Source organism: Sparus aurata, chromosome 14, assembly GCF_900880675.1.
Source record: "Sparus aurata chromosome 14, fSpaAur1.1, whole genome shotgun sequence".
NCBI classification, from domain to species: domain Eukaryota; kingdom Metazoa; phylum Chordata; class Actinopteri; order Spariformes; family Sparidae; genus Sparus; species Sparus aurata.
The window spans coordinates 11,357,662-11,371,741 of record NC_044200.1 but is presented as its reverse complement, the minus strand read 5'-3'; the positions used below and the strand labels follow the sequence as shown (position 1 = coordinate 11,371,741).

Genomic DNA, 14,080 nt, shown 5'->3' with positions numbered 1-14,080 from the left:
CTTATAATGAGTAAGCAGGTAGGAGTTCAGTGGAAGCAGATGCAGAATACATGATTTTGGGCATGCACATATGGTGGAAAACAAATGTGTATCCGCCCGTTTTCGTGGACAAAGTTAGAGATTAATGGCAAGGCTCTGGGATCTGGCAATAACCACTAAAGATTCTAATATCGTGTTGTTTGTCTTTCAGACATGAACGATGGCGACCGGCTAATAGGCTCGCCATAAATGACAGCATAACCAATCGATGCTGGTTTCTCCCAGCAGAGTTTGTGGGACTACGTTTGGTGGACCTCAGACCTCGGGCATGCTGCCCCGTAAGAAGATTTTGCACGGATGAAAGTTTAATGAATCAATCTGGCGCACTATGGCAGGCCGCCACGGACGAGGTAATTAATGGAAAACACTGGAGCTCGCCGTGTGGGCACAAAAGTAAATCACCATATTCAAGATTTTAGGATCTTAATAACACACTGCAAGTCTTACTATCTTCTGGGTCAGTAGCTCAGAGTTCAGTAGCTTCTGTGTAAAGACAAACCTTGGACGGTGACGCGGAAGAAAGCGGCTAATTAGCCGTAATGTGATGCATGGATGTTTCCTCTGAATGAGCAGTGAGAAATGGGAATCTTTCACATAACGCAGCATTAAAAAGGTATTTCATCACAACAATCAAGATGATTAAGCCACAATAGCAGTTCAAAGCAGTTAGTAAAACATTTAAACATTGCAGAGCATATGCACAACAGCTTTCCATGCCAAAAGCCACGAAAGAGACAGAGAGAGAATATGAAGAATCACAACAACTTGCAGCTCGTCTCCACATCAGCCACCATTTCAGTTGCATAGCCAAAATTAAGTTGGGCGCCAGACAGCAGAATATTCAAAAGTCAGCCCATCACTTTAAATGTACCAATAAGCCAGTCAGAGAGATAGTCCAGATAGCTTGCTACTCTCGCTTCACAGCTGCTCAATACAAAAAGACAAACTCAACACATCAATGAAAGTATTCAAATCAAAAGGATAGGATTCATAATCAAACACAGAAGTCTTTTCAAAACACAATTTCCCATTTCATGAGCAGAAATCAAGCAAGCTGTTATGTCTCAGTTTAGAGAAGAGAGAGTGTGTTAGGAAGGGAAGCTTTATAGTTGGGAGAAAAGAAGGTGAAGCCCGAGGCAAAAGACTTGGAGGAGACTTAACTGAACTTGTGAAGGTCCAACCGGAGACAGGGAAGGCCACCGCTGTATCCAAACAGGCCAGAGAGATTGATGATCCTGAGCAGCTCCAGGGATCAGCTCATTTCCCCCAGCCATGGTTTCAGCCATTTAAATCCAGTAGCTCCAGCTTGTTGTTTGAACACTGTCAATGTTGAAGACACATCTTGATTCTTGAATCTTCATGCACAGCACTGGTTTGCGTTATAGTTCATAGTTTATCCAAACTGGATTGTACTTCAAGTTATCTTCCTTTTTTCTACAGACTCTCACTTCCCTGTTGTCCTCTTCCAGGCTGCCTGTGTTTAGTTTCCCCTCATCTTCAGCTCACAGGTGTGTCTGATTCACCTTCACCCTTCCCCACCCCCTTTCCTGTCCAGCTAGAAAAGGGCCATTCCACACTTTTCCTTTTCCCATTTATCACTTTTCTCACTCAAGGGCACATGAACTCAAATGTAAAAAATGCCATTTTGTGGTGTGAGGATGGAAACACAGACTAAGCTAACAAACTACAACCTAATAACCAGTCAGATGTTGCCAGCCTTCATTTTTTATCTTTGGGGTGAAAGTCTAAAGCTTTCTGAAAATGAGGTCATGTTTATCGAGTTCATGAGAGGAGTCCATGTGACTTACGAGCCTTTCTCGTGGTATTCATTGTGTCATTGGTGGAATGATTATCACAAGCTTGTGAGTGGCTTTGTCCTGTGGACTGTTAGTTCTATGCATTGTGGTTTTTGTACACAGATTTAAGAAATAAGATACATCATGTTATTTAAAGACCTTTAGAAGCACTGGCCGGCAGATTTTCTCTACTTTCTGACAGAGCCACATGAGCTTTTTGCGGCTGCTTCTTCAAGCTTTTATGCTGAACTGCGCTAATTGCCTCCTTGCTCCAGATCTCCACTGAACATGGAGGCATGAAGGTGCATTGATCTTTGTATCAGACTCTACAATCTTAACTTGGCAGTAATGTAGTAATGGATTTAGAAAATACACATTTTAGAAAAGTCTGGCATAACGTTTTCGTGTATGCTGCTTGAATTCCCTCTTTCTTAACAGTCATATTTATCATCTTTAACAGTCAAACTTCACGGCCCCTCATACAACTTCCAACTTATATAAAAGTTTTGTGTATAGTTTAACTGTACAACAGCGTCCGTCGTGAAATATCTCGTTTGAAAGACCGTCCATTTTCTTTGACATTTATACTGACTTCTGCCTGTAGCAGTCAATGTGCTGCGATGTGCTGCTCCGTGCTAACCAACACGGTGCGGTTCTCCATTTGTCTTCAGCAGCGCTACCTTGCGAGGCAATCACAGGGCCCCATCTCACCCGGAACCATGAAGGATGGCGCTGACAGTCGGAGGCCTCGTGTTTGTCTTCCACGCACAGATGATGTGTTTCATCCCTGGCGGGCCTTTGACGTTCCTTATGTCTACCAATCAAAATGTATCACCTCATTTGACTGTATATTGTTATGAACAACAGAGAACTACAAACACATGGCCGCGGTAGTCCCTGACAGACTCGACTATTGCCATCTGTCTTTGTAAAAGCGACTGGCCTCTTTCATAAAGGGCCTTGGATGAGAGTGTCTTGTGTTGTGGGTGGGACTGAGACAGCTTTTGAGTGAAGCCTTGATCATCGCAAATGCACATCAGCAGACATTTGCTGCGGAGGAGATGCTTTGTATGCGGGATAGTGCCTCAATGGTAATCAGGAGGAACAAACTTAACCAAGCTTTTAATTGTTGTTTGTGTAACTGTCTGATCCAATTTAAATCACACTGGGGCATCTGCACTACATAAAGGCGTTTAAGTGGCATAATAAGGGATTTCACAGTATATCCTCTCAAAATGGAATTGGAGGTTTCTGTAAAAATAGAGTTAACAAAGCAATTAAGAGATAATCGTCATAAACTCGATGTAAATGTGGGGTGTCGAGCCAGCAAGAAGTTTTGCGGTGCAAATCCAAGGACCAAATGTCTTCTCATAACCCACAACTAAAGTGTATCTGACTGTACTGGTTAAAGTAATGGAGGTAATGACAGAACTCAGTATTCAACCAATGTCAAGAAATGCTAAACTTCTTTAAGCCTTTCAATAAATGTAAAGTTTGTACTCAACTTTCTGATCACCAGAAAATACACACATATGGCTGAAATGTGAATATTAAAGAACCCATATTTAAAAAATTTAATTTTCATTTCTTTTTTTAATATAAAGCAGATCTAGGTGTTATATAAGTACTATGAAATATCAAAAGGCTCAACCTAGGCGACACAACCTGGCAACCAAGGCAGGCAGAGGAAAATAGCAAACTAAGGACATAGCAGAAAATCATGAGGAAAAAACAAGGATCACCAGGACTGAGGAACAACAACAATTTATTAATTGAAAAACCCAAACCATGACACAATAGGACCGTCAAGTATTTCAGCCATTTACCACTGGCCATGCATACCCTCATCCCTGCAACACACAACTGTTTGTCCGCCCATTTAATCTTCTAATTAGATTAGATTAGATTAACTTTATTGCCCACCTCAGTGGAAATTTTCCTTTGGCTTCTCCCAAAGTACAATACATTTATGCACGTACACCACATGTAGCACAGCATACAATTCAAAAACACATAAATATACAACACAAAATAGTGCAAATGCACAGATGGCAGTAAATAGGTTACATAAATATACAAGAGCGTATGTTACCTGATGCAGTCACTCTGTGTTCAGTGCCTATAGAGCATGGTGAATAAAAGACTTCTTATATATGTTCCTGCCGGCCTTTGGGACCCTGAATCGACTGCCAGATGGGACCGACTCAAACTCTTACTGCAGTGGGTGTGAGACATATCTGCACTTATCTGTTTTTCTCTATGTAGAGCATTGTCAATTACATTGCATAGTCGTTTTTGTGACTTGCCAGTCTCCTTCCCCATATTTTGACAATTTTGAAGAGCTTGTTTTTGCTCCCTGCACTCAAGTTGCTGTACAAAGCTGTTATGTTAAATGATATAATACTTTCAACCAACCTCCTGCATGCCATGCCAAGTATAAAACAAAAATCTCAAGTTAAAAATAATGTGGCTCATAAATAACTGAATTTAACTGAAATATCATGAGATTTTGTGTAATATTCTTGGTAGGGGTATTGGTATTACTTTATAAAGTTTATATGGTGAACACGCTTGGACATAGTTGCTATAGACACAATGCAACATCAACATGTATTTAGAGTCATGTTTTTTTTTTTACCCCTCGGTCATTGTAAGTCCAGTATTCACTCTACTTTTAGCTCTGTTTTTGGTCACCACCACCTCCTAAAGGCAAATATATCAGTCTGTTTAGCTGCTTAACACTCTATGCACTACATTCACTAGCTAATTGCTAAGTTTGTCAGTCTGCCATGTGGTGCAGAGCAGGTAGTGTACAGTGGGTTTATCGCAGCTATCTTGCTGAAAATGGGTATCCACCATGTCGGTGAATAAAACAGTAAAGTTTTCTGCTGGGTAACTGAAAACTATCTATAACGCACTGTAAAGTGTGCTGCAGACTCTGGTGATAATGGTTTGTAACTTTTCACATGATCAAATTGTCATCACTCTGTCATTTGGTACATCATGAAAAAGTCTATTAGAGCTGCATTGAAAAAAAAACGTTATTATGGAAATATTGATTATAGCTGCTTCAAAAAATGAATATTCATTTTTAATCCTATCAGTTTTTATGGCATCCAGTGTCCTACTCAATTCCACCAGACTTAATAGAAAAAATTCTGCTTCAGCACTGCTCTGGGACAAAAATGAAAAATACATTTTACCACTATTTCATTACCGAATTCTGTCTGTAGCAAAAGTCAGACCTCTACTTAAAACCCGCTGACAGCCGTGGAACAAACCCAATGTGAGCTTTACAGTTCATGAATAACAGCCTTAGTTGAAATGATTATGGTTCAGAATTCCTTCTAGGCATCTGTGTGACTGATCAACGGCTCACTGTATTGCAGTTAAAGGAGACATTGCCCATTACGAGAAACAGGGATTCTGTACTTTTACCCTCAAGTGGCGCCCATCGCTGACTAAGTTGCAGCAGAATCTGCTGTTATGCAGATAAAGTGGGGCTTTTTGTCTTACTTGAGCAAATTTATATTTTAACACAGTATTTTGTCAGATCACAACTGCCTCTGTTAAAGAGCAGGTTTGTCACAATTTGACGGTAAAACAGTTTGATGGGAAACGCAAATTGAAAACTAGATCAGGCAGTGAGTTCACGTACGTTCCCTCGCCTCTGTGGATTAATCCGGTATTCCACTTCATGTTCGTCTTTTCTGCCTTTTGCAGGTCCTTTGAGGTGGGATGAAAAATACATTCGAGAGTCTGATTAATAGAAGAAGTGTGTCTTTTATTTACGAGCAATTTCCAGTGGTGGGGACGGCAGATCACTGTGTCAAAAGAAAGAACAAGTCCCGGTCAAAACTTCTAGGACCATTGTTGATCTACACAAGTCATAGATTCAGTGTGGCATTGCACACACACATGCATATATTCACGCAGATCGTACACAAAAACATACTCACTCCTGAAGATTGGATCCTGCTGAGAGACCTCCTGAAGAGGTGCACCACACTGAGCTAGAAAGCTGGCAGCGTTTTTTTTTTTATTTTCAGGAAGGCCCCCCAGCAGACTCCAAAAAACCCACTCTCCTGCTCCTCTGCATGAAATATGGAACAACGATGAATTATACACAACACCTGCTCATTTGACATGCCAAATATACGCGCCTTATGCGGCAGTACAGGAGCTTCTGCGGCGGCACACCTGTTCCCCCCAATGTGACATGGCGGTGACGCTTCATTTATGTGCCCCCACTGCATCATTCTGCCTGAATGTATTATTGATACATTCAATCTTTCATGTCGCTCAGTGTTTGACCTCTCACTGCAGTGCTTGGCAGGCGGGGTGTATCATAGAATGTACTCTTTGATTTGGCAGTGTTTAATTGCTTTTTACGGAGACAAATGTGTTTCAAGGGGGAAGGGTATTGATTCAAGGTTGAGCGAGCAGTAATTCTGCCATATAATTATAGTTACAAGACTGCCAGTCACATACGTTTGCAGGTGCACTCTAATGATCCGAGAGCGAGGAATGGAGATGACACCGAAGACGGCAAAGGAGACGGGGGCAGGTTCAGACGGTTCACATCCTCATTTAAGGCTTTGTTCAGACATCACACGTGTTTGAAAGAACTTCCCTCTAGAGTTCATCTTGTTGTAACTGATACGCAATACTTTAAGGATAAATTCAGCCAAACTTTTTGATTCAGCCGTAATCTACTCAACCCCCATGCATATGGAAATCTGGGTGAAGTCGCCCAGCTGTCAACAAAACATTTCTGGGCCCCCCCGTGGCGAAACAGCGTCACAGGATTGAACTGAGGTAGATGGGGTCTTGTTTTAAAGTCTATCCATCCATCCATCCATTGTTTGTAACCGCTTTATTCCTTTTATGGGGTCGCGGGGGTTTTTACTGGAGCCAATCCCAGCTGTCTCTGGGCGAGGGCAGGGTACACCCTGGACAAGTCTCCAGCTCATGGCAGGGTCCTCACTGATGGCAGAGGTCGCCATGCAAGGTGCCAACTGTACATCAAGAGCAATTTGGGGTTCAGTATCTTGCTCAAGGTCACTTCGACATGCAGCTCAGCTCAGCCCGGAGCTGGGATTTGAACCAGCGACCTTCCGATCACTAGCCGACCTGCACTACCTGCTGAGCTACAGCTGCCCGCTTCTTTTAAAATATAAACCGAAAAAAACCCAACAGTTTTTATAAACTTGGAAATGTTGCTAGTTTATGCAGTTTTTTTGCTCTGTGAATAGGCTGTCCATCTGTCCTGCAATTGTTTTTCACTACTTTATATTTGCTCAAGGTTAGTGGAAATAAGGAAATATAATGAGTTTATGTCCCTGTTACTCTCAGGCAGGGGTAGCTGGAGGTCACAAAATGGCCTTTTTTTGCCAGCACTTGGATTTTTCCTCAGAAAAACTAGTGTTAAGTGTCCATTTTTGAGTGATATTGTTATCAAATTTGAACTTGGACCATGTCAGACTATACGATGTGGAACCATTGTGTTTCCCAGCTAATAGGTGCAGTTACAGTTCATCTGCGGGCTTATTTTTGCATTGAAAAATGTAGGTGAGAAAAATAAATAAGTAATTCTGTGTGTTCAGTCTTCTATAGATTAACAGCAGGAGTACTTACAGAGTTAATGACAGTTTGGGGATAAAATCCAGCGTATAACCTCTTCAGCAACTGCTTTGAATTTGCTTTGGGCTAGACTGGGATGGGCGTTTCAGGATGATTTTGAATACATTTCCAGGAATAAGAACAGGTTAAAAAAAGGTCCTGATCTGCTTCAGTTGTTGCAGAGAATGCTCCACTGCTGTTTTGCCGTGTGAAATGTTGGGGTGAGTAGATTGGTGAAACTTTTTTTTTATTTAAAGCTTCAGATTTTTAAAGCTACTTTTTGAAGGACGCTCTCATTAAATCCCAGATATTGGGTAAAACCTTCCCCGGCACACACTGTTCGGCATTATATGAGGCACTGTGTCGATATCTGGTAAAGCTGGACCTGGCAGGGGAAGCCTTTAGAAGGCCACATGCTGGCAGTTATATTTAACCAGCACTGCTTCTCTGCCGACTTGTAATTGTGCTGTTAAGGCACGCTGCGCCCTCTCTTCTGTACCTCCTCATATTCCTATCGCTCTGTAATATATGCCCACCGTCTGCTTCTGCCTCCTCACATTCATGATAACAGTCATTATCACCCTCACAAGGAGGCATGGCACCCCCCAAGATGGAGACTGCCAAGGCACACGCATTGAAAAGGTCACACAGGAGGGGGAGATAGAGGGAGGTAGGCACGAGGAGGAAGTGTAACACTGAATCACAGAGCCAGTGGCAAAAAAAAAAATTCAGACTCGGGAGGCATAGCAGGTTGAAAACAGTCTTTACAGGGCATAAGGCATGATTGCAGTTGCAAATGAGAAAGTAGCCGGAGCAGGGAATGAATCCGGAGGGGCGGCAGATGGTCCTCACAACATCTGTCCTCTATATAGTGAGGGTGAGTGCACATGAGGAGCAATGGACTGAGGCCGGTGGACAGGTGAGGGATGGTGGGGAAGGTTAGTGAGCACTGTATGTAGCTAGTGGTCCGCTTTCAAGAAAAAACACAAGATGACATTGATGGCGCCATTGCCTTCATTTCTGTTCTGGAGGAAGAGTTCCCAGGATGAAACTTCATTTAGCCCGCCTCATTTCTGACCTCCCACTCTCAGCTAACTAAACCCTTAGCGGAGTGTGTATGTGTTTGTGTGTAAATGCAGATTGACCTGTAATTGTAAAATGTTGGTTCTGGTCCAAAATGTGTTGTGTTGTTAATGTTTGTGTAAGAATTCTGAAGTTTGTTTCCAGCTGCTAACAAATCTTGTCAGCCAATAGGACAACACAGTTGGTATCATGTGGGTTCACCCAGTGGTTCATCGGCGGTTCACCGTCTTCGTTGCCAGCTTGTGAAATGCAAAAACCGTAAGAATGAGTTCTGCAGTACGCACCCAGCATCCACTGTGCTGTCATGGTGTTAGTTAGCCAGCGTTAGCAACATTAGCTAGTGCACAAACTGGCAACCACTTGAGGGGGGCAGATGATTCGTATTACAGCGTTGTCGCCATGTGAATTCAATGGAAGGGGGGAGTTTTTTATATCATAGAGACTTCATATCAACTTCCTCTCATCTGGACTTCCTCATGAGACACCCTCCCATAAAAAATGCAGTAATACCCCCCGAAAGTTTCTCTCTCTAAACTTTAATTGGAGATGTTATTTTCTTCTTTTGGTGAGATTTCCTGAGAAGCCAATTTGTTTAATTTTACTAGAAGTCCTCCAGTGTGTTGTTTTTCTGCATCTAGTCTCTCAAAAACAAAATAGACTGGTACTCAGCTCAACAAAATGAAGCTCTTAATGAGCTGTGATGGCCCAGTTTTACTTGTTACCTTTTTTCTCTTTAATCATAGAGACCTCACACCAACTTAACATTTGTCTGGGCCTCCACTCAAACTCATTTTATTAAAATCAAACAGCCATACCCTCTCACTCCTCAAGAACATGACTCTTGGTTAAAAATGATTTTTTTTCATCCAGTGGTGCATTTGGAGGTCTCTGCAATGGGTGCTTAAGGACATAATCATCACTGGTTATGAAAATATTTGAAAAACGCCTTGTTTTTGACGATAAATCACCTTGTTGTCCATACCCTTGTTATACCCTTGTAGAATGCTTGCATGCAAACATACTTAAATACTTTTTTTTATCCCAGTGCAGCCCTGCATCTCCATGGCTCTTGACACCTTACTGTTCCCCACATCCATCTCGTCCATATCCGATGGTGCATACACCTCCTTCATCTCCTACTCCATCTCTGTTGTTGCGCACCCCTCACCATCTCCACTGCTGTTATTGTGTCAATTCGTACAGCACGGTGATTTTTTTTTTTTCAATACAAGTTTCCAGAGACCACATTACTGTTGTTTGGTCCTGTAACGCTTCTTTCCGGGTTGAAGTGTGGGACATTTCTCTTTAATTTGATGAGTGAAGGATCTGTTCAGCTGTCAGACTGTGAACACCATCAGACACACCCATCTTTTGGCTTTCCCATTCACACAGACGCTGTCTTTTCACACAGAAGGCGAGGCAGAGTACCTCCACATGATTGCCACCTTGAGAAGGCAGTGTGAATGGGGCTTGTGGCACATGACCCCTGTTGCAAGCTAGCATACTATTACAGTGCAGGGGAGCCGGGGATGTATGAAGGCACACATATGGAAGGTCTTGGGGAAAGGATGCAGGCTTAATAAATATATAACCATGGTTTGGGAACCAACTCTTTATCCCAACAACAACATATATTATGTTTTCTTCTTTGCAGCTAAACTTAAAAGGAGATATATTCCCCCACAGAAATGCTCTGTGTGAGCTCCTGTCTCTTTAAAGCGCCCCCAGTCTCCTCTTATTGGTCAGTTTGCACACGCCTGAGCCAGCATTGCTAGTAACAACAGACCAGCTTTGCTATATTAAGTCTAACATGTCAAGTTACCTGCTCTGCATAAATGCAAATGTGGTGACATGGTGACATAGTGTGATATCACAAAGCTGCAGAATTAAAAGAGCAGTGTTTTGTGTTGGTGCCGACATTGACCTTTATATTTTTCAAGATCTAGAACCTATATAAGACACTGAAAAAAGGAAAACACGCCAAAGCATGATGGGTCTCCTTTAGAAATATAACTCTGTGTAAGAAGTATAAATGCCACAGATACAGACATTGAGAGGAGCCGTGGGTTACACCATCACACCACAGATTAATCAGATCAACCGGAAGCAGCAGGCACAAGACAGAAGGATGGAGCAGCTGTTGCTGCGTCAGATTGTAGTGCGGTGAGGAAATACAAAGTGCATATTCGACACACAACCTCTCAATATTGTGTAACTAGCTGATAGATACACTGGACCTGCCCGGGACGACTGCCATGGGCCATACATTTGATATTGAGCTATTAGAACAAAGAGCCTCCGCTCGAGAGTTGATTAGATTTGAGCAGCTATGGAGACGAAATTATACGATCATCAAATACAGTTTATGACCATCAAGCGCATCGATTTCCGTTATGAAAAGCACTAAACAAGACTTGCACCAGTGGGCGTCTGCTGCCGCTGCTCTGCATACAATCCCATTCTGCAGTTATGGAAGTAAAGACATTAGGGAGGTGTAATGATTTACTGCCTGCTGCGAAATGAACGGAGGGCCTGCTCATTAAATAAAAATGTGAAAGATGCTGTTGCTAGCTTCTCAAATCACCCCGGTTGTGAGAGTTTACCGCGCTCACTAAATGACCTCCGAGGATCGCTTAAAGGTGCACTATGTAGTTTTGAGCAAGAAGAGAAAAATCTTCATCGACTTATTTTTTTTATGCCTAAACAAATTAAATAAACAAACTCATCATTTTCATGACTGAATAAAGTATACACAGTTTACTACTGTTTTACTTTGTTTATACATGGCGGACCCTACCACCCCAGTGCTCTGGGGACCCCATTTTCCTCCAAGAACAGCTTGTTTATTCAGTTATGGAAAAAATAAATATTCCTGAGTTCGTATTATTTCCTCATTAATATCGTACATATTACAGTTCTGAGTTTGAATTTCATCTCCGAAACTACGTAGTGCCCATTTAAGTGTCAATTTAATGCATGTCTCACTAGCTTAAATAGAAGAAAACGTCGAGGGCACACAAAGTGACAGAGGTGCATTAAGGGAACGATGGAAAAAAAACATTCAATCCATTTAGGCTTGTGCAGATCTGCTCCCACTTTGCTAAAATGCAATTAGGCCCATCCACTGTGTCCGAGTGACACCCCGAAGGCCTTTTCAAGAAGTCAGCACAAATAGATCTCCGGGCTAAGAGACAGGAGAGGGAGGGAAGGACGGAGGGAGGGAGGGAGGGAGGGAGGTGGGGGTAAGGTATAGACAGAGGAGGGCTTTCGTCTCCCACTGCATTTGAGTGCAAGAGAGAGATAGGCAGAATGAAAGGACTGTGCACACATTCCCTCGGAGGAATCGGCATTGTTTACCCCCCCGACAGGGAGGCAGGGAGTGAAAACTGGGAGCGAGAGAGAGAGAGTGTTCATAAATCATACTTTGGCGCTCTCTCCATCTCCATCCTCCCCTCCTCTCCCCCCTTTTGTTTGTATCAGCCTCCATCGCTCTCAGCTGAGGGGGATGCATGGTGGTTGTTGTGGAGTTATCTCTCCCGCGTGAAGTTCCTCGTGAGATCAAACGCGTCGGGCCCACGTCCCTCAGAGCGGCGAGCAGGCATCATAAAACAGCCGAGCGTGTTCTTTACTTTCTACACCTCCTCTCCTCTGCTCTGTCCCCGTTTGTCTTGCTTTTTTTTTTTCCGTTTTGTGCCGCGTCCTGCTAGTCGGATGCTGCACCACCGCCTGTGCACTGTACTCTCGCTTTGTCACGGGGCGTTCCACTATCTCCAGGCGCCTCGCCTTTGTTGACCAGACTGTATCTCAGTCTTAATGGTTTTTTGAGGCTTGATGTTTACTCACTCCAACGCTACTTCCATCAGTGTATCACATCAAACCAGTGATTTTGTGTGTGTGTGCGTGGATCCGTGGGTGGCTGGAAGTGTTCTGTGTGAATCCACCGAGCAACTTTTGAAAAATGTTACACTCACTCTTGAAGAAATACTACCCTTCATCCATGTCAACTCCTAGCTCTTGATTCTGATTCTGTCTGCAGCACAGCTGTCTGTCACGGCAGCGAGAGCTCAGGACTATGAGACGTAAGAAAAAAAAAAAAAAAAAAAAACAGGACTCTGGAGAGGAAGTTATAGCTGTTGATAGTCTGCCTGCATGACACCTCTAACAGTGATGCTGTGATCCGGATCACATGGTGGACTCAGCTCCAGCTGGAGTTCTTAGGACGAATTTTTTGGAGCCGGTTGAAGTCGCGAGGAAAAGACAGTTTGAAGGTGTCTCGCATCTATAATTGGACATATTTGGAGATAAAACAGGATGTTTTTGGCAGAGCACAGGCTGCACGCTGTGCCAGCACAGGAGGAAAGACTAGCGGGAGCCACATTTTCTTACAAATGCAATTATGTTATGTGTGTATGTTTTCCGTAATCTAATTAGAATGATCAAGGATAGGGTAAAGACTGATGAGTTACTCTGTGCCTTGCCTAAGACTGAACATAAAACTGGATTAAGTTATTTGAATGCAATAAAATGTCTTTTTTTAAAATGCAAATGTGAAAGTATCTAAAGAATGAATCAACCGGGCTCAATTACTGCACAAGCAATATCCTGAATGTCCCAAAAAGCAATCAGCCATTAGATAAGTAGCTATTTTTGTAGTCCTATGAAGATGATTAAAGTGTATTTTAATTATACGATTTCTTTGAACTATTTGAATTAAGAAGTATATTAATGATCACCTACTTGATTGTACTTTTCTAGAACAAAATTAACTCATCATACGAATAAAACTAACCTACGCTGACTTTTTAAAAAAACATTTAGCCATGCTGGTAGCACACCTCTGTGGATGGTTAATTAGCATAAGTAGCATGCTATCATGTTAACACTGTAAACATTTCACCTGCTGAAACTGGCATGTTAGCAGTGTCATTGTGCGCATGTTAGCCTGTTGATGCTAGCATGTAGTCTCGAAGCACCAAAGTTTCTACAGCCTCACAGAGCTGCTAGCATCTGATTATGGCATCAGTCCAGTAAAAGGATTTAGGTGCCACTACCCCAAGACTTTTGAGAGATCTTGACACCTCAAAGTTGAAGAAATTGCATGTGGTTAGCCAATGTTCACCGTTGCATCTTATTATTCTGAAGCGGATGCAATAATGCTTTAGGTTACACAGTGGTGAGCATGCATTTGTCATAAGAACCACAAGCCATTTTTTTTATTAGCATCGTAGTTAGCTGTGAAGTCTTATTTCAACAGTGACTAAGCAGAAACTAGCTAGCAAAGGACTTTTCTTGCTTGGTGGTACAATTAGTCCCATTTCCTCATGCTGGAGGCAGGTGAACCAAGCTCTGCTACCATGAACGGCATAAAAGGAGACTGGCTGACATGAGCTGAGCCTCTCCGGCAGCACTTTCCTCCCAGCCTCCCACCAAGATTGGCAGACCCAAAAGCCCCAACAATGGCCGTAATCCTAACCTGTGAGTAAGTGCTGCTGGAGAGGCTCAAATCCCTTTACTGAGCGAGTCCCTTAACGGGGCTCTGT

At 42.7% G+C, this 14,080-nt stretch overlaps 1 long non-coding RNA gene across 1 annotated transcript; it reads left to right on the top strand.

The window, feature by feature from the left end:
- The first annotated feature begins 203 nt into the window (after nt 1–203).
- Nucleotides 204–3,385, top strand: LOC115595287 (uncharacterized). Its single transcript, XR_003986674.1, has 3 exons — nt 204–389; nt 1,480–1,547; nt 2,507–3,385. It is a non-coding gene; the product is annotated as an uncharacterized LOC115595287 (long non-coding RNA).
- The last annotated feature ends 10,695 nt before the right edge of the window (nt 3,386–14,080 follow it).